This window comes from Macrobrachium rosenbergii, chromosome 51 (genome assembly GCF_040412425.1).
Source record: "Macrobrachium rosenbergii isolate ZJJX-2024 chromosome 51, ASM4041242v1, whole genome shotgun sequence".
NCBI lineage: Eukaryota > Metazoa > Arthropoda > Malacostraca > Decapoda > Palaemonidae > Macrobrachium > Macrobrachium rosenbergii.
The window spans coordinates 51,100,383-51,122,417 of record NC_089791.1 but is presented as its reverse complement, the minus strand read 5'-3'; the positions used below and the strand labels follow the sequence as shown (position 1 = coordinate 51,122,417).

The window sequence follows — 22,035 nt, the reverse complement described above, 5'->3', positions numbered from 1 at the left end:
TAATAGGTACGTCATAAATAGTAAATAATACACTCAGAATTGTCGAGGAACGACCAAAATAAACCTCCGTATAAAGAAGTTCCTAAGGCATCAGCATTAATCCTATTCAGTGAACTCTTTTGTTTTACTGAATTGGAGATTTAGAGGAAAATTTGCCGCCAAAAACCGTTATTTTTAGGGCACAACACTTGTAAAAGCACCTCTCACTTAAAAACATCCGAAGGACTTTTATGCCTGTGTTTGTATTCCAATAACGGATATAATTTAACGACTATAATTCTGTACCTGGAATACACGTGAATCCTGTATCCATCATTTTCAGATGAGAATTTCATTATCGTTTCTTGTACATGTGACAACCTCTGAAGCTGAATGGGACGTTTTTTTCTTTTTTCGTTACTAATAATTTTCGATATGTGCTCTTGGCGAAAGGTATCCTGTTTTCATGCATTCCAGTACATGATTAAACAAGGAACCGATGTTCAGTTTTACAGACTAAGTCGATTACATGTAGTACTGTATTCAGTACTTACAGGTCCTAAAAGAACTCCCGGAACACTTCACACTTAGGATATATATCATTTTAGCCCTCATTCATTTGCAGATTCTCTGAAATGCATCTGAGATCTCGTGTGTCACAATTTGAACAAATATCAAAGAGTTCAGCTTTAAAGGTTCTTCAAAAACACCCACGACTCTGTACCCTAATAAAGGAGAGGGGGAACAGGATGATGAGTTAGTGAAGTGTTAAGAAGAGTCATTTATTTCAGAATCGAATCTTGCACCTGAACAGAGGAAGGACCGAGTTTGTTGCCAAAAGATAACAAGCAAAATATGCGCCGAAGTTCCTTCGGCACAATCGAGATTTCTGTACAGCGCATAACGTTATATGAGCCACGGCCCGGTGGTGGCCTGTCCTATAGCGTTGCCAGACGCACTATCATGGCAAACTTTAACCGTAAATAAAATAAAAACCACAGAGGCTAGAGAGTTGCAATTTGGTATGTTTGATTATTTGCCGCCCCCTAGCCTCAGTATTTTTTAAGATCTGAGGGCGGACAGAAAAGTGCGGACAGACAGACAAAGCCATCTCAATTGTTTTCTTTTACTGAAAACTAAAAACAAACATTTCAGTAGATTAGATATTAATGACAGGCAGTAAAAGCCATACTTATTTAACTGTGATTTTTTTTTGTGTTCTGTTTTCAAGCCAAATGAGGGCAGTTCTTCAAGCCGGCCAGACCATTTCTTTGTCTTAATATACCTCTGTTATTGGTCAATGTGATTCAGAGGTTGTTGTCTTCACTGATGTTTTTGTTGATTTTGAGAGAATCTTAGCTACCATTATTATGAGCATCCTAATTACTATTATTGTTCACCATTGTTTTCTGTGTTACATCTTCATTGCTTTCTTGATAAAGATAAGGCTTTTCAAACCCTACCATTATTATCATCCTTATTACTTTTGTTATTGCAAAAACAACAATTACTGCTTTTACTTTTAGTAATGATATTGCTAAAGCCATAGTTGAGTGGGTCAAAAATCGAAAAGATTTGGCTTCCTGGAAGCACTGCACATGCCCGGAAACCCTCACTCCAACACCCAGCTGCAGGATATCTTAATATTGCCGACACCAGGAGGAATGCACGAGTGTACTAGCACTTGCAACAGCCCACCCTATTTTCGTCGACGAATTTTCATTGGCTTCTTCAGTCCCTCACTGGACATTTTTTTTAAGGTTCTGTGGGCTTTTTTTTTTAAGCCATTGTGTATTTTAAAGCTCTGTGGACTTTTATAAGTCATTAAATGTGTCGTAAGGTTCTGTGAACTTTTATAAGCCATTAAATGTATTTTAAGATTCTGTGGACTTTATAAGCCATTAAATACATTTTCAAGTTCTGTGGACTTTTCTAAGCCATTAAATGTATTTTAAGGTTCTGTGGACAAGCCATTAAATGTATTTTGAGGTTCTGTGGTTTTTAAAAGCCATTAGATGCATTTTAAGGTTCTGTGGACTTTTCTAAGCCGTTGAATACATTTTAAGGTTCTGTGGACTTTTCTAACCCATTAAATGCATTTTAAGGTTCCGTGGATTCTTTTAAGCCATTAAATGTAGTTTAAGGTTCCGTGGACTTTTATAAGCCATTAAATGCATTTTAAGGTTCTGTGGGCTTTTCTAAGGCATTAGATGCAATTTAAGGTTCTGTGGACTTTTCTAAGCCATTAGATACATTTTAAGGTCCTGTGGACTTTTCTAAGCCATTAAATATTTTAAGGTTCTGTGGACTTTTTTGAGCAATTAAATGTATTTTAAGGTTCTGTGGATTTTCTAAGCCATTAAATGCATTTTAAGGTTCCGTAGACTTTTCAAAGGCATTAAATGCACTTTAAGGTTCTGTTTTTTTTTCTAAGTCATTAAATGCATTTTAAGGTTCTTTGGACTTTTCTAAGCCATTAAATGCATTATAAGATTCCATGGACTTTTCTAAGCCATTAAATGCATTTTAGGGTTCTGTGGACTTTTTTAATCCATTGAATGTATTTTAAGGTTCTGTGATTTATCTAAGCCATTAAATGTATTTTATGTTCTGTGGACTTTTCTAAGCCATTAAATGCATTTTAATGTTTTGCTGACTTTTCTAAGCCATTAAATGCATTTTAAGGTTCCATGGACTTTTCTAAGCCATTAAATGCATTATAAGGTTCTGTGGACTTTTCTAAGCCATTAAATGCTTTTTAAGGTTCCTTGGACTTTTCTAAGCCATTAAATGCATTTTAAGGTTCCCTGGACTTTTCTAAGAGATTAAATGCATTTTAAGGTTCTGTGAATTTTTCTAAGCCATTAAATGCATTTTAAGTTTCCGTGGATTTTTCTAAGCCAGTAATGCATTTTAAGTTTCCGTGGACTATTCTAAGCCATAAAATGCATTTTAGGGTTCTGTGGATTTTTTTAAGCCATTACATGTATTTTAAGGTTCTGTGGTTTATCTAAGCCAGTAAATGTATTTTAAGGATCTGTGGACTTTTCTAAGCCATTAAATGCATTTTAATGTTTTGTGGACTTTTCTAAGCAATTAAATGCATTTTAAGGTTCTGTGGACTTTTCTAAGCCATTAAATGTATTTTAAGGTTCTGTGGACTTTCTAAACCATTAATTGCATTTTAAGGTTCCGTGGGCTTTCCTTAGCCATTAAATGCATTTTAAGGTTCCGTGGACTTTTCTAAGCCATTAAATGCATTTTAAGGTTATGTGGACTTTTCTAAGCCATTAACGCATTTTAAGGTTCCGTAGACTTTTCTAAGCCATTAATGCATTTTAAGGTTCCGTGGACTTTTATAAGCCACTTATAAATGCATTTTAATGTTCTATGGACTTTTCTAAGCCATTAGATATATTTTAAGGTTCCGTGGACTTATATAAGTCATTAAATGCATTTTAAGGTTTAGTGAACTTTTCTAAACGATTAAATGCATTTTAAGGTGCTGTGGACTTTTCTAAACCATTCATTGCATTTTTAGGTTCCGTGGACTTTTCTAAGCCATTAAATGCATTTGAAAGTTCTGTGGACCTTTTTAAGCCATTAAATGCATTTTAAGATTCCGTGGACTTTTCTGAGCCATTAAATGCATTTTAAGGTTCCGTGGACTTTTCTAAACCATTAAATATATTTTAAGGTTCCGTGGACTTTTCTAAGCCATTAATTGCATTTTAAGGTTCCGTGGACGTTCTAAGCCATTAAATGTATTTTAAGGCTCTGTGGATTTTTCTAAGCCATTAATGCATTTAAAGGTTTCGTGGACTTTTATAAGCCATTAAATGTATTTTGAGGTTCCGTGGACTTTTCTAAGCCATTAAATGCATTTTAAGGTTCTGTGGACTTTTATAAGCCATTAAATTCATTTGAAGGTTCTATGGACTTTTCTAAGCCATTAAATGCATTTTAAGGTTCCGTGGACTTTTCTAAGCGATTAAATGCATTTTGAGGTTCTATGGACTTTCCTAAGCCATTAAATGCATTTTATGGTTCCTTGAATTTTCTAAACAATAAATTGCATTTAAGGTTCCGTGGACGTTCCTAAGCCATTAATGCATTTTAAGGTTCCGTGGACTTTCCTAAGCCATTAAATGCATTTTGAGGTTCCGTGGACTTTCCTAAGCCATTAAATGCATTTTAAGGTTCCGTGGACTTTTCTAAGCCATCAATTGCATTTAAGGTTCCGTGGACTTTCCTAAGCCAATAAATGCGTTTTTGAGGTTCCGTGGACTCTGTAAGTAATAAATGCATTTAAGGTTCCTTGGACTTCTCTAAGCCATTAAATACATTTAAAGTTCCAGCTGCTGGATATCTTAATATTGCCGACACCAGGAGGAATGCACGAGTGTACCAGCCCTTGCAACGGCCCACCCTATTTTAGTCGTCATTGGATTTTTCAGCCCCTAACTGGACATTTTTTTAAAGATTCTGTGGACTTTTTTAAGCCATTAAATGTATTTTAAGATTCTGTGGACTTTTATAAGCCATGAAATGTGTTTTAAGGTTCTGTGGACTTTTCTAAGCCATTAATGCCTTTTAAGGTTCTGTGGACTTTTCTAAGCCAATAAATGCATTTTAAGGCTCTGTAAACTTTTCTAAGCCATTAAACGTATTTTAGGGCCTGTGGACTTTTCAAAGCCATTAAATACATTTTAAGGTTCTGTGGATTTTTCTGAGGCATTAAATGCATTTTAAGGTTCTGTGGATTTTTCTAAGCCATTAAATGCATTTTAAGGTTCCGTGGACTTTTCTAAGCCAGTAAATGCATTTGAAGGTTCTGTGGACTTTTCTAAGCCATTAAATGCATTTGAAGGTTCTGTGGACTTTTCAAAGCCAGTAAATGCATTTTAAGGTTCCGTGGACATTTCTAAGCCATTAAGTGCATTTTGAGTCAAGTTCTGTGGACTTTTCCAAGCCATTAAATGCATTATAAGGTTCTTTGGACTTTTCTAAGCCATTAAATGCATTATAAGATTCCGTAGACTTTTCTAAGCCATTAAATGCATTTTAGGGTTCTGCGGACTTTTTTAAGCCATTAAATGTATTTTAAGGTTCTGTGGTTTTTCTAAGCCATTAAATGTATTTTAAGGTTCTATGGACTTTTCTAAGCCATTAAATGCATTTTAATGTTTGTGGACTTTTCCAAGCCATTAAATGCATTTTAAGGTTCCGTGGACTTTTCTAAGCCATTAAATGCATTTTAAGACTCTGTGGACTTTTCTAAGCCATTAAATGCTTTTTAAGGTTCCTTGGACTTTTCTAAGCCATTAGATGTATTTTAAGGTTCTGTAGATTTTCTAAGCCATTAAATGCATTTTAAGTTTCCAATGGACTTTTCTAAGCCAGTAATGCATTTTAAGATTCTGTTGACTTTTTCTAAACCATTAAATGCATTTTAAGATTCCGTGGACTTTTTCTAAGCCATTAAATGCATTTAAAGGTTCTGTGGACTTTTCTAAACATTTAAATGCATTTTAAGATTCTGTGGACTTTTCTACGCCAGTAATGCATTTTAAGGTTCCGTGGACTTTTCTAAGCCATTAAATGCATTTTAAGGTTATATGGACTTTCTAAGCCATTAATGCATTTTAAGTTCCGTAGACTTTATAAGCCATTAATGTATTTTAAGGTTCCGTGGACTTTTATAAACCACTTATAAATGCATTTTAATGTTCTTTGGCCTTTTCTAAGCCATTAAATATGTTTAAGGTTCCGTGTGGACTTTTCTAAGCCATTAAATGTATTTTAAGATTCTGTGGACTTATATAAGTCATTATGTGCATTTTAAGGTTCAGTGAACTTTTCTAAACGATTAAATACATTTTAAGGCTCCGTGGATTTTCTAAGTCATTAAATGCATTTTAAGGTTCCGTAGACTTTTCTAAGCCATTAATGCATTTTAAGGTTCCGTGGACTTTTATAAGCCACTTATAAATGCATTTTAATGTTCTATGGACTTTTCTAAGCCATTAGATATATTTTAAGGTTCCGTGGACTTATATAAGTCATTAAATGCATTTTAAGGTTTAGTGAACTTTTCTAAACGATTAAATGCATTTTAAGGTGCTGTGGACTTTTCTAAACCATTCATTGCATTTTTAGGTTCCGTGGACTTTTCTAAGCCATTAAATGCATTTGAAAGTTCTTAATGGACCTTTTAAGCCATTAAATGCATTTTAAGATTCCGTGGACTTTTCTGGAGCCATTAAATGCATTTAAGGTTCCGTGGACTTTTCTAAACCATTAAATATATTTTGGTTCCGTGGACTTTTCTAAGCCATTAATTGCATTTTAAGGTTCCGTGGACGTTCTAAGCCATTAAATGTATTTTAAGGCTCTGGATTTTTCTAAGCCATTAATGCATTTAAAAGGTTTCGTGGACTTTTATAAGCCATTAAATGTGTTTTGAGGTTCCGTGGACTTTTCTAAGCCATTAAATGCATTTTAAGGTTCTGTGGACTTTTATAAGCCATTAAATTCATTTGAAGGTTCTATGGACTTTTCTAAGCCATTAAATGCATTTAAGGTTCCGTGGACTTTTCTAAGCGATTAAATGCATTTTGAGGAGTTCTATGGACTTCCTAAGCCATTAAATGCATTTTATGGTTCATGAATTTTCTAAACAATAAATTGCATTCCAAGGTTCCGTGGACGTTCTTAAGCCATTAATGCATTTTAAGGTTCCGTGGACTTTCCTAAGCCATTAAATGCATTTTGAGGTTCCGTGGACTTTCCTAAGCCATTAAATGCATTTTAAGGTTCCGTGGACTTTTCTAAGCCATCAATTGCATTTAAGGTTCCGTGGACTTTCCTAAGCCAATAAATGCGTTTTGAGGTTCCGTGGACTCTTGTAAGCCAATAAATGCATTTTAAGGTTCCTTGGACTTCTCTAAGCCATTAAATACATTTAAAGTTCCAGCTGCTGGATATCTTAATATTGCCGACACCAGGAGGAATGCACGAGTGTACCAGCCCTTGCAACGGCCCACCTATTTTAGTCGTCATTGGATTTTCAGCCCCTAACTGGACATTTTTTTAAAGATTCTGTGGACTTTTTAAGCCATTAAATGTATTTTAAGATTCTGTGGACTTTTATAAGCCATGAAATGTGTTTTAAGGTTCTGTGGACTTTTCTAAGCCATTAATGCCTTTTAAGGTTCTGTGGACTTTTCTAAGCCAATAAATGCATTTTAAGGCTCTGTAAACTTTTCTAAGCCATTAAACGTATTTTAGGGCCTGTGGACTTTTCAAAGCCATTAAATACATTTTTAAGGTTCTGTGGATTTTTTCTGAGGCATTAAATGCATTTTAAGGTTCTGTGGATTTTCTAAGCCATTAAATGCATTTAAGGTTCCGTGGACTTTTCTAAGCCAGTAAATGCATTTGAAGGTTCTGTGGACTTTTCTAAGCCATTAAATGCATTTGAAGGTTCTGTGGACTTTTCAAAACCAGTAAATGCATTTTAAGGTTCCGTGGACATTTCTAAGCCATTAAGTGCATTTTGAGTCAAGTTCTGTGGACTTTTCAAGCCATTAAATGCATTATAAGGTTCTTTGGACTTTTCTAAGCCATTAAATGCATTATAAGATTTGTAGACTTTTCTAAGCCATTAAATGCATTTTAGGGTTCTGCGGACTTTTTAAGCCATTAAATGTATTTTAAGGTTCTGTGGTTTTCTAAGCCATTAAATGTATTTTATGGTTCTATGGACTTTTCTAAGCCATTAAATGCATTTTAATGTTTGTGGACTTTTCAAGCCATTAAATGCATTTTTAGGTTCCGTGGACTTTTCTAAGCCATTAAATGCATTTTAAGACTCTGTGGACTTTTCTAAGCCATTAAATGCTTTTTAAGGTTCCTTGGACTTTTCTAAGCCATTAGATGTATTTTAAGGTTCTGTAGATTTTTCTAAGCCATTAAATGCATTTTAAGTTTCCGTGGACTTTTCTAAGCCAGTAATGCATTTTAAGATTCTGTTGACTTTTCTAAACCATTAAATGCATTTTAAGATTCCGTGGACTTTTCTAAGCCATTAAATGCATTTTAAGGTTCTGTGGACTTTTCTAAACATTTAAATGCATTTTAAGATTCTGTGGACTTTTCTACGCCGGTAATGCATTTTAAGGTTCCGTGGACTTTTCTAAGCCATTAAATGCATTTTAAGGTTATGTGGACTTTTCTAAGCCATTAATGCATTTTAAGGTTCCGTAGACTTTTATAAGCCATTAATGTATTTTAAGGTTCCGTGGACTTTTATAAACCACTTATAAATGCATTTTAATGTTCTTTGGCCTTTTCTAAGCCATTAAATATGTTTTAAGGTTCCGTGGACTTTTCTAAGCCATTAAATGTATTTTAAGATTCTGTGGACTTATATAAGTCATTATGTGCATTTTAAGGTTCAGTGAACTTTTCTAAACGATTAAATACATTTTAAGGCTCCGTGGATTTTCTAAGTCATTAAATGCATTTTAAGGTTCTGTGGACTTTTCTAAGCCATTAATTGCATTTTTAGGTTCCGTGGACTTTTCTAAACCATTAAATGCATTTGAAGGTTCTGTGGACTTTTTTTAAGCCATTAAATACATTTTAAGGTTCCGTGGACTTTTCTGTGTCATTAAATGCATTTTAAGGTTCTGTGGACTTTTCTAAGCCATTAAATATATCTTAAGGTTCCGTGGACTTTTCTAGGCCATTAATTGCATTTTAAGGTTCTGTTGACTTTTTTAAGCCATTAAAAATATTTTAAGGTCCTGTGGATTTTCTAAGCCATTAATGCATTTAAAGGTTCTGTGGACTTTTATAAGCCATTAAATGCATTTTGAGGTTCTGTGGAGTTTTCTAAGACATTAAATATATTTTAAGGTTCTGTAGACTTTTCTAAGCCATTAAATGTATTTTAAGGTTCTGTGGATTTTTCTAAGCCATTAATGCATTTAAAGGTTCCGTGGACTTTTGTAAGCCATTAACTGCATTTTGAGGTTCCTTGGATTTTCCTAAGCCATTAAATGCATTTTAAGGTTCCGTGGACTTTCCTAAGCCATTAAACTCATTTGAAGGTTCTGTGGACTTGTCTGAGCCATTAAATGCATTTTAAGTTTCCGTGGACTTTTCTAAGCCATTAAATGCATTTTCAGGTTCCATGGACTTTCCTAAGCCATTAAATGCATTTTAAGATTCCGTGGACTTTTCTAAGCCATTAGATGCATTTTAATGTTCTGTGGACTTTTCTAAGCCATTAAATGTATTTTAAGGTTCTGTGGACTTTTCTAAGCCATTAAATGCATTTTAAGATTCTGTGGATTTTCTAAGCCATTAAATGCATTTTAAGATTCCGTGGACTTTTCTAAGCCATTAAATGCATTTCAAGGTTCAGTGACTTTTCTAAGTCAATAAATGCATTTTAAGGTTCCTTGGACTTCTCCAAGCCATTAATTACATTTAAGGTTCCAGCTGCTGGATAACTTAATATTGCCGACACCAGGAGGAATGCACGAGTGTACTAGTCCTTGCATCGGCCCACCCTATTTTCGTCGTCGTTGGTTTTCCAGCCCGTCACTGGACATTTTTTTTAAAGATTCTGTGGACTTTTTAAAGCCAATAAATGTATTTTAAGATTCTGTGGACTTTTATAAGCCATGAAATGTGTTTTAAGGTTCTGTGGACTATTCTAAGCCATTAAATGCATTTTAAGGTTATGTGGACTTTTCTAAGCCATTAATGCCTTTTAAGGTTCTGTGGACTTTTCTAAGCCATTAAATGCATTTTAAGGTTCTGTAAACTTTTCTAAGCCATTAAATGCATCTTAAGGTTCTGTAAACTTTTCTAAGCCATTAAATGTATTTTAAGGGCCGATGGACTTTTCTAAGCCATTAAATACATTTTAAGGTTCTGTGGACTTTTCTAAGCCATTAAATGCATTTTAAGGTTCCGTGGACTTTTCTAAGCCATTAAATGCATTTTAAGGTCCTGTGGACTTTTCTAAGCCATTAAATGCATTTTAAGGTTCTGTGGACTTTTCTAAGCCATTATATGCATTTTAAGATTCTGTTGATTTTCTAAGCCATTAAATGCATTTTAAGGTTCCGTGGACTTTTCTAAGCCATTAGATGCATTTGAAGGTTCTGTGGACTTTTCTAAGCCAATAAGTGCATTTTAAGGTTCCGTGGACTTTTCTAAGCTATTAAATGCATTTTAAGGTTCCATGGACTTTTCTAAGCCATTAAATGCATTTTAAGGTTTTGTGAATTTTCTAAGCCATTAAATGCATTTTAAGATTCCGTGGACTTTTCTAAGGCATGTAATGTATTTTAAGGTTTCGTGGACTTTTTTAAGCCATTAAATGTATTTTAAGGTTTTTTGGTTTTTCCAAGCCATTAAATGTATTTTCAGGTTCTTTGGACTTTTCTAAGCCTTGAAATGCATTTTAAGATTCTGAGGACTTTTCTAAGCCATTAAACGCATTTTAAGGTTTCGTGGACTCTTTTAAGCCATTAAATGTATTTTAAGGTGCTGTGGTTTTTCTAAGCCATTAAATGTATTTTAAGGTTCTGTAGTTTTTCTAAGCCATTAAATGCATTTTAAGGTTCCGTGGACTTTTCTAAGCCATTAAATGCATTTTAAGGTTCTATGGACTTTTCTAAGCCATTAAATGCATTTTAAGGTTCCGTGGACTTTTCTAAGCCATTAAATGCATTTTAAGGTTGGTGAACTCTTGTAAGCCATTAAATGCATTGTAAGGTTCTGTGGACTTTTCTAAGCCATTAATTGCATTTGAAGGTTCCAAGGACTTTCCTAGGCCATTAAATGTATTTTAAGGTGCTTTGGACTTTTCAAAGCCAGTGAATGCATTTTAAGGTTCCGTGGACTTTTCTAAGTCATTAAATGCATTTGAAGGTTCTGTGGACTTTTCTAAGCCATTAAATGCATTTTAATGTACTGTGGATTTTTCTAAGCCATTCAGTGCATTTTGAGTTTCTGTGGACTTTTCTGAGCCATTAAATGCATTTTAAGGCTCTGCGGACTTTTCTAAGCCATTAATTGCATTTTAAGGTTCCGTGGACTTTCCCAAGCCATTAAATGCTTTTTAAGGTGCCGTGGACTTTCCTAAGCCATTAAGTGCAATTTAAGGTTCCGTGGACTTTCCTAAACCATTAAATGCATTTTAAGGTTCCGTGGACTTTTCTAATTCATTAAATGAATTTTAAGGTTCTGTGGACTTTTCTATGCCATTAAATTCATTTTATGGTTCCGTGGACTATTCTAAGCCATTAAGTGCATTTTAAGGTTCCGTGGACTTTTCTAAGCTAATAAATGCATTTGAAGGTTCCGTGGACTTTTCTAAGCCATTAAATGCATTTCAATGTTCTTTGGCCTTTAATAAGCCATTAAATGCATTTTAATGTTCTGTGGACTTTAATAAGCCACTAAATGCATTTTAATGTTCTTTGGACTTTAATAAGCCATTAAATACATTATACCACCATTTTTAAAAAACTAAAGCCAGTTGGAAATCACAACCCTTTTGCCCCAACTCTTTATCTATGAGCAATACATATTTAGTCACTGAGGGTCTGGCTCGACGGTCGATTAAATCAGGTGATACTTGGTGGGCAAGAGGAAAGAATTATTTGGATTCTTGGGCATGTGGCACTCTGGTCGTTCGTGCCCACCCGGGGCTGGGTGGTTTCAAGCAGGAGAGTTCTTATGCAAATACAATAGCATTCCTTATCAGTTAATCACTTTTTTTTAAAAAACATATAGCACATTTTTTCTGTAGTAGAGGTATAGTTATTTAGTTATTATGTAGATAATAACAAAGTTACAAACCTTACAATCTTTCATTCCATATGTTTAAATAAAACTCTTACTCTTCCACTTACATTTTCCATGTAATGTTTTTAAATGTCATCTTTTCACAAGTTCTTTCATTAAAATATTTACTCAGTCGATAGGACAGAATGTAAGTTACATCAGTTGCATCAAATGTAAATTATACCTCCCTTCTAGTGGATGTTTTTATTATTATTATTATTATTATTATTATTATTATTATTATTATTATTATTGTAAAGGGCTGCTTCACCTGTCTTCGTGTTAGTGTTGAGAACTATGTGATTCTGTACTATAATTCTCTCTCTCTCTCTCTCTCTCTCTCTCTCTCTCTCTCTCTCTCTCTCTCTCTCTCTCTCTCTCTCATGCTTCCTCTTCTTATTCTTCTACGTGCTCTTAATCAGAGATATATGAAATCTCCAAACATTGATGATTCAGCTTTTGTTTTTCTTAATAGACTACTTTTCACCTGTCCCGTTTCATTTGAGAGAGAGAGAGAGAGAGAGAGAGAGAGAGAGAAGAGAGAAATTGTTGTGTGTGAGACACCATTTCCTTATTTATGTGCACGAAGCCATGAATTAATATGATTTGTAATATAATGAAAACACACAAAAAAAACGCAAAGCGAGCTTATTTCGTTTTAGAGCGACTGATCCCATGCCGGAAAATAAAATATTTAACTGATTTGAAAAGTGTATACTATAAGTAAAAAAAACCACACAGATTGGGGAACAAATACATTGAAAACCAATTACAGTTTCGGAGCGTCATGCTCCTTCTGCAGTGCGAGTTTTAGTGTCTCCACATTGAAGAGGGAGCATCGCACCCCAAAACTCTTTGTGGTTTTGAATATATTTGCTCTCCAATTTGCGTTGTTTTTTAAGTTTCAAAGTTCGATATTGACCTGTTTTTTTCTTACAACAAATGGGTTAATAAAATAAACACAAAACTCATAAAGGAATTCCAAAAACTGCTTAATGCTTATACCCTACATTTAAAAAAACCTTACAGCCATAAATTAATAGTAAATTTGATACGGACTTTAAAGTTAAGAAAATTCAAGAACCATCCCACCTCCCAGATTAACCCACCCCACCAGTGCCCTTGGCAGGAGACTTCTACGCCGACGAAAGCCAAATTTGTCTTTCCCATTTTAGGCAATGAAGATACAGTATTATTATTATTATTATTATTATTATTATTATTATTATTATTATTATTATTATTATTATTATTATTATTATTGGAGAAATTACAATTCATAATGTTCACTTGCAATATAGTTAAGTTATTATTATTATTATTATTATTATTATTATTATTATTATTATTATTATTATTATTATTATTATTCACCATGACTTTATTTATATTGACCCCCAAGAAACATAAATTTAATGAGCGTGCGTCCACAGGCTAGACTGACCATGTATGAAAAAAATATATATGTATGTATATATGTATGTATGTATGTATGTATGTATGTATGTATGTATGTATGTATGTATGTATGTATAAATATATATTCTCTCATCTTCCTGTATCTTCTTGCTTCACACCCTTTTATTATGGGGTCTCATTTAAGTTATAAATAATAAGAGGAAATTATATTAATAACACAAGAAATAAAAGAAATAACAACATTCAGTAGACATGAGAAGGAAAGTAACTTCTAATATTTTTGTTTCTTTTTCGTGAGGAACTCGACAGACTCCGTTTCATACATTAAACTTCTAATTCTAAGTCAGATCTGATGTCTCTTCGTAGGAATATTCCTTTTATAATTTTGGCATCAATCACTGACGAAATAATTTCTCAAGAGTTTAATTTATATAAAGATAAGTTCATTTTTCTTTGTAGCGGAGGAATGAGAGTTTAGAAAAGCAGCTCAAGGCTGCCAACCTCACCACCGTTACGTAATCAGGTATACCAAAACTCTCCTGTCTCCCAGGTCTACCAATACCTTTCCTATCCCCAGCTAGACCTTAAGTTAAGAGCTTACGAACTGCAGGTTCTTCGTGAAGAAAGCAACACGTTTATCTTTCATGTAAGGAATGTATATAATTTGCTTCATTGTTGACCTAAAAGTAGGTCGTTTTCCATCGTGCGCCTTGGGAAGGCTGAGAACGTGAATAAGTTGCCCGACTCGTTATTCAAGCTTGCCACCACCGATCGCTTACCACAGGTAGTGCCACGATAGAAATTCTTCTTGATCATTTAAAGATTTTCCTTCAGTTCTCAAGCCTCCGTGGCACAATCGGTTAGCGCGTTCGGCTGTTAACCGAAAGGTTGGTGGTTCGAGCCCACCCGGGGGCGTAACTCTTTTAATTAAAGGGCAAAGAAGTAATTAAATAACAATTGGATATTGGCACTGTTTTCACTTTATAGGAATTCAGACTGAGTCTGCACAAATAATAATCATTAATAGGTAGATGTAACCTTGAAGTAAATTGTTTCGGAAGGTGTTCAGATGCAGTCATATGTCATTATTACTTATCTGAGGGCTTCTTCTTGCCATTTGTTACTTAGATGTCCTAAACAGTTGGTAAAATCTAAATTAAAAGGTCCAGATTACCCATGACCTGAGATGACCTTAGCCACTGAAATCTCCGTCGATTCTTTACCGTGATGGGAAACTTTCTCTTTCTCTTGTTAGCGAGAAGCTATAGTGAATCATAATGAATTAAGTCCACTTGGAAACTATAACTAACTTTGTTGTAGTGCCTGTATACAGGAGTGTTGATAGTTCTGGACATTACTTTTGATTATAGGTAAATTCGTCTCATAATCTTAATCATGGATGCTTATGGCTACTTTTGTTTACGGTGAGTAATCACTGAGTGTTAATGATTTATGTAGACAGTTTTCAAAGTTTTTACTAATCATTGATGTATATGTATGTGTATATATAAATATATATAAAATATAAATATATATAAAATCTGTCAGATTTGTGTGATATAAATGTAAATATATATATAAATATATGTGTACATATATATATATATATATATATGTATGTATGTATGTATGTATACATGCACACATATATACATATATATTACGTATATGTGTGTGCATGTATACATACATACATACATAATATAATATATATGTACACATATATTTATTTATATATATATATTTACATTAAATCACACAATTCTGGCAGATTCGGTGCACATACATAAATTGTAGTCAAGGGCAGGAATACTCTGGAGATTCACACTTCCTTTATTGCTTCCTACGTTTCGTGATTCATAATCATATCATCAGGGAATTCTATGGAAAATCAAATAAATTAATAAAAGTACTGAGCGGTTAAAACTGAATTACGTTAAAACATTAGTCATTAAAAATCTATAAAGGCTGTTCAAAATTACACACACTAGAGCACACTTAAATACATACACACAAACCATAGAATCACGTTACAAAAGAGCACATTAAAAATAGCAAAATCACAAAACACTCCAAATAAATTACAAAAGATAAAAATATTAAAAAATTGTTTATTTTTAAGAAAATTTTCAAAGAATGGAGAAACAAAATAAGCCAGTAATATACTTATAAAAAAAGCAGAAGACGCTAACCTTACAACGCAAGCGACAGAACCACACTAACAGTAAAAGAAAAACATGTACAGAAAAACAAAACAAAAAGTTCAGAGCTACAAATAGTAATGAGCTATCACAAAAACAATGGAATAGAGGCAGTCTGAGTGTTTAATGAGGGAAACCGTAGTTTAATATTTAAAGACTTGACCATCTGAAGATTTTGTTGGTTCTGTACTTGGCCAATAACTTTAAAATCATCGTAATTCATATGCGTTTTGCACTTGGTGGCACGATTTCTCATTCAGGATAGCTCTGGATTGGACAGTTGGCATCCAGTTCTATAACTCACCCCCTTATGAGAGTCGGCTCTGACCCTGAGAAGCCGCCTGGTAGATCCGACATATGTTCCCAGACTACATGTGGGACAAGTATATTCATAAACAAGACCAGACGACATGAAAGGGCAGAGCCGATCTTTAAATCTGAAGAACGAGCCGAGTGTCTCTGGATTTTCTGGGATGAGTTTGATGCCAATTGCCCCAAAGTACTTCTGAACGATCTAATGAAATCCTACTAAAGCTGTCATCATGTAAAATGGAAAACGGCGTATATAGGGAGTTTGGGGACATTCAAGTTTACTGTAGGGATGAATGATTTGTTCAGTAGTCTGGAAAGAATTCTATAGAAAGTTTTGTTTGAAAAGTAATTATTATTAAAGTATTGTTGCAGGAAAAGGATTTCTTCATGAAAAAAGACCCAACTAGAAGTGAGAGTTAAAGCACGATGTACGAGAGTGTGGACAGAGTTAAGTTTGAAATTAGCAAAGCAGAAGCCATAAAAGTTTGACCCAAGACCAGTAAACGTTCTTTTTCTAAAAATATTAGTATTGAAACGGTCATTTTCTTTGAAAATCAAAATATCTAAAAAGTCCAGTTTAGAATCTTGTTCTTTCTCCGAGGTAAAAGTGAAGAAAGGGCCGATTAAAATTACAGTAAACAGAATCAGGATTAGGAAACAGCTTTTCAAGAATAAAAGTAATAGCTTCTCTAACGGGAACATTTGTAACATTGGATGTTAGCCTTGAGGGCCCTATCTTAAAGGTTTTGGGCATGTTTTATATATACATATATATAAATATATATACATATATAGATAGACAGATATAAAATAATTTATATAATATATATATATATAATATATATATGTGTGTGTTATAAAACGCCCTAAAGGCTTTTTATATTTTACCTACCTTGAAAAAAAGATGCAAGAATCTTGGTAGCTCTGGCCTGCATCCTCCTTGCTGAGTGTCACAGCTTTCTCTCTCTCTCTCCTCTCTCTCTCTCTCTCTCTCTCTCTCTCTCTCTCTCTCTCTCTCTCTCTCTCTCTCTCTCTCTCTCAGACGGTCTCATGAATTCTAAGAAAATCTACGCCTAAACTGATGTGTATAAATCAAGCCTGGCATACAAAATAAACTTTATTTTCCAAACCCAACATGAGACCAGTTAAACAGAGACAAGCTAAAGCATGTTATTTAACCATCACCTCAAACGTCAATAAGACATAAGTGATAACAAGAAAAAACCAAATTCCCTTTCCTCCACCCCGTCACTAAGATCTCCAATACCAGGGTCAGTAAATCAAAGTCCCAATTAAGACAAATGTTGTGCAGTCATTTATGTCATTGCCCATGCTTTTGCACAACTGTGTGCGTCTTCATCCATGATACATCTGTCATTTAAAAAAAAATCACATTAAACCCCATATAAAATCATGCGGGATATCTCCCGAACCAAAAGGAAATTTGTAAACAATAAAAAAAAAAAACACCGACATAATAGAAATAATAAAATACATGGCAGGACACTGAATGTCAGTGCACATTTCAACTCACCCCTTCAAAAGGTAATTGGAGCTTAGAATTTCACTCTCCTTCCCAAACAGCTCCTTCAACAGCAATGAAACATTTTCTCTAGCGAATGGGAATTCCAATTCCCAGCGCGTCCAACACGTCCTTTAGATACGGCTTCACGCCTCTCAATGAATTGCTTTTCACAAGAGCGCATTGCACCAGGAGTTTTCACAACGTACAAACTAATGTTCGTTTCCGTAATACACCCAAAAATCCGATTAGAACCAGACCTGAAAGTCCCACGGAAATTTTCATCTTTGGACACATGTTACTGTCTCTAGGCGCTCTTCAAACGATGTGTCAATCACCGACTGATCAATTGCTGATCTTCACAGGTGAATGAACGCTGAGCACTGAATTAACAAACACATACCCCCACTTGCGAGGTTTGTTAAACATTGCAAGAGACTGTGTGTCACGAGCATGTACACCCATTCTACTTCACAGGTACATATATATATATATATATATATATATATATATATATATATATATATATATATATATATATATATATATAATATATATATATATATAATATATATATATATATATATGTGTGTGTGTGTGTGTGTGTGTGTGTATATATATACATAGACAGGTAATCCTTAGTTCAGTGACAAAAAATTATTTTAAAATCGTTTTAATCCTCAACTTCGTTCAATTCAGTTCTGACAACAATAAGTGGAAAATAAGTAACAACTAAGTAATATTCCCAGTAAATCGAAAATTTGAAAATTTAGCAAACTTTCATTGGTGTTGGGTTCTTGTACCAATTGGTCATTAGTGAGACGTGTTCGTGTTACCGCCGGACCCACTCGTGCTCCCAAGAGGAAACGTTATCGTTGTGATTAGTGTACATGTGTGCACACTTCGTCTTGCTGTTGTAACCTGTAGCCTCCACTGTGTCTGCATTCTGTGTTTCGTATGATCTTGAACCCTGATAACTTTATCTTTGTTATTGCTATTATAGAGTGATATTGATCTCTAGAACATCACTGGTTGCGGAAAGCAGAATCGATTCATATCAACATTTGCCTTTTGTTTTTATTCAGATTGTAGCCAAACAAACATACTTCTGGTATCGATGACCATTGTTGTTTGCGACGCCAAGTTACAGAAACTGATCGGTTTGCCTTCAACACTAGAGGAGGGAACTGCGGTAGGGGTGGGTGGGGACGGAGATTGACTGGATAGAAAGAATGGAATCAAGATGACATAATAATAAACAAGGAAACAAACTTTATTGAGGAAGCATAATTTATGGGCAAAGTTTTCTCAGTGTTATCCCCATCAACAATGAATTGAATTCCTTTTAAGAAAAGCTGGAAACACAGTAATCAACCGAGAACGTAATGCTGGAAACGTTGCTGAAAGAAACATATCAGTATTTCTGATGACGAATTTTCCTGGGTACGGAAAACACTGGCTTGTTTCGTCTGTCTTCCGGAAGATAGGCGTCATCTGTCTTTAAATTCTGTATTCCACGTGGTCTGTCTGTTACTGTTCAATGAACCTTTACTGTTTAATGAACCTTTTTTTCATTTGTGGGTTTTGTTGAATCCCAAAGCCAGCAAGGGATTAGCAAAGCGTAACTGTATTAGCAAAGGAAAAGGGTAATTAGGGTCATGACTGTCTTTTCTACGTTATTTGGAGAGAGAGAGAGAGAGAGAGAGAGAGATAGAAAGAGAGAGATTTCATTTTAGCAGCCAACTGTACTGAACTGCGACTTCAGCAAAGGAAAATTGATACTTGGATCATCATTATCTTTTCTACGCATTCCATGAAAAGAAAGAAAAGTGTAAGGAGAGAGAGAGAATTCTCTCTCCTTTTTTTCGCCAACTGTATTGAATTGTTTTCAGCGAAAGAAAATTGATACTTGGGTCACCATTATCTTTTCTACGCATTTCATGAACAGAGAGAGAGAGAGAGAGGTTCCGATTTCCGTCAACCGTACGGAATCGTGACTTCAAAAGAGGGACTACTTGGGTAATCATCAAAGCATTCCAAGACCACAGAGAGATTGATGGAAGAAGGGGAGAGAGAGAGAGGGAGAGAGGCAAGGGGTGGTGGAGGAGGAAGTGTGAGTGAGATAGGATAACAACACTGAAATGCCTCCGGACAGATGTACTGAATAGTGACGTCAGCACCACTCACTTTCGACCGACTGACCTTGAAATTGCTGATTCAGCATTTGTAGGGTTTCCTTCGTCTCGCATACACACCCACATATTGTATGTGAATGCCTGCATATTTATTAGATTCTCAGTAATACACAAAACTGAACTTTACGTGAAGTTTCAGGTAAGTCTCAGTTTTTGAAAATGAAAGAAAGTTGTCTTGACCTAATCTCTCTCTCTCTCTCTCTCTCTCTCTCTCTCTCTCTCTTTAACTGGTTATTGTTGTGTGCAGTTAATCAACTTCATTTTGATCATCTCTCTCTCTCTCTCTCTCTCATTCCTCCTCCTCCTCCTCCTCCTCCTCCTCCTCCTCCTCCTCCTCCTCCTCCTCCTCCCTCCTCCCCCCCCAGCTGCTTGTGTGCTGCAGTTTAGGCAGTACTTTTTTTCTCTGAAAGATTTTAGCTACCCAGATGAATATTGTTCAGCTCTCTCTCTCTCTCTCTCTCTCTCTCTCTCTCTCTCTCTCTCTCTCTCTCTCTCAATCTCCTTCCCAGTTTCTTGGCTGCCAGAATTTAGACATAATTATTTCTTTGAAAGATTTAGCTACTCATTAAGTATAAATGTTCAGCTCTGTGTGTGCAAGGTGCGTGTGCGTGCGTGCGCGCCCTTCCAGCTTCATGGTATGACAGTTTATGCAACATTAATTTTTGAAAGGTTTTAGCCACCAAGGTATGAATGTTCAGTTTTGCACGTAAAGATGGGTTACAAAACACTGGTACCAGATGCTGTTATATATACGTAAGCCTTCATTATAATCGAGATATATTCTAACCCTTACCGATAGTGCCAAGTGGTGATTGACCTATATCAACCTGATTTGTTGACCTCGGTTTCAAGCCTCCGTGGCACAATCGGTTAGCGCGTTCGGCTGTTAACCGAAAGGTTGGTGGTTCGAGCCCACCCGGGGGCGATCGAGTTTTGGTCAAACCGTTTCTTCTATGGCACCTGTTGTCCATAGTTTGCCAGAAGATTTAGCCAATTGTCTATATCTGTGGTCCGGTGGGTAAACATGACATCGTTCTAATATTCCGAATGAGGGCCCGGGTCCTGCTACGAAAGTGGGAGTTTATCTGGATTTCAAGGCTTTGTACTAGCAAGTGCATCCGAAAAGTTTGAAGAAATCGAGAAAATAAGAGGGCATTGTAGTTATAACAAATGCGTACAGAACAAGTTAAAAAACAATAAAAAGTGACCAGTAGGTTTTATATATATAACACTAAGAGTGGCCTAATGTATGGGTCTTCTAGATTGCCCCAACTCGTAACCCTGGTTGTATGACGCTGGGATTTTAATTCTATCCATAAGTTAATTTACTTTTTACTTCACTTTTCTCCATTTCTTACTCTTGGTTTGACAACCGCTGGCCTTCACTCTCCTGATCACCGGAGGAGCATCATTTCCATCAGTCATTCCTAGCTCCTCCTCCTCCTCCTTCTGTTGAACATCATTCCTTGATCTCTTTCAACAGAGAGCTTTCAGTGAGCGCCGTCAGTGCTTTCACGGTAAGAACTATAAAGCCATTAAATTTGCAAAACTGCAACAGCAAGTACATCTTGTTGAACTGCTACGTTGCCACAATGCCCAGTCCCTGTGTTTAATTTCTTTTGTTATAGGCCTGTAGAATAGTCTACGTACCAGTATTATTGACAGCAGTGCTTGTCAGGTCAAGAGAAGCTTCATTATTGTTTCATAAAGCTCCACACACTATATAGTGCCTTAGATTTTTGACTGCCATTGCATTTTTGTATGCAGTATTTATCGTTTAATTTTATACTTGAATAATGTTTCCATCTTGCCCTCTCTGTTTACTTTTTACCCGTCTATATTTCATTGTGTGAAAACTTGCTTCGAAAGTCAGTAGTCTCTCATGCGTGTTCCATGCGAATGTTTCTTTAGTTTGAATAATAATAATAATAATAATAATAATAATAATAATAATAATAATAATAATAATAATAATAATAATAATAATCCGATCTTGTCTGCTTCTAAAGAATTTACACAAGTTATTGAGAACTTTTTTGCCAAAAAAGATGTCAGAAAAAACTGTATAATCCAATTTCTTTTCAGAAGTATTTACAATTTGCTCAGCTAACTCTCTTCTTAGAAGCGTTCCAGTACTTTTGGTCATCCTACCCTGTAGTCTTTGCTTATACATTTCATGGCATTTTCATAATCCTTGCTGGTACATTTCATGGCATTTTCCATAATCCTTGCTTTTCGTGGCATTTTCCATAATCCTTGCTTATACATTTCATGGCGTTTCCCATAATCCTTGCTTATACATTTCGTGGCATTTTACATAATCCTTTGCTTATACACATCATTGCGTTTTCCATAATCCTTGCTGGTACATTTCATGGCATTTTCCATAATCCTTGCTTTTCGTGGCATTTTCCATAATCCTTGCTTATACATCTCATGGAATCTACGAATCCCTAAATATCAGCAAAGCATCTGTCATGAACTGTATTCACGCACTGTCGGTCGCATCTTCTCTCAAGAATTAGAGGAATCGTGT

The 22,035-nt window shown here is 35.1% G+C and overlaps 1 long non-coding RNA gene and 2 other non-coding genes across 4 annotated transcripts in view; all 3 read left to right on the top strand.

Moving 5' to 3' along the window:
- The window catches only part of LOC136833400 (uncharacterized), a 217,219-nt gene that overhangs the window by 142,615 nt on the left and 52,569 nt on the right, over positions 1 to 22,035 (top strand). The gene's annotated exons all lie outside the window — the stretch shown is intronic.
- Positions 14,111 to 14,184, top strand: TRNAN-GUU (transfer RNA asparagine (anticodon GUU)). The gene has a single exon. It is a non-coding gene; the product is annotated as a tRNA-Asn (tRNA).
- On the top strand, positions 20,351 to 20,424 carry TRNAN-GUU (transfer RNA asparagine (anticodon GUU)). The gene has a single exon. It is a non-coding gene; the product is annotated as a tRNA-Asn (tRNA).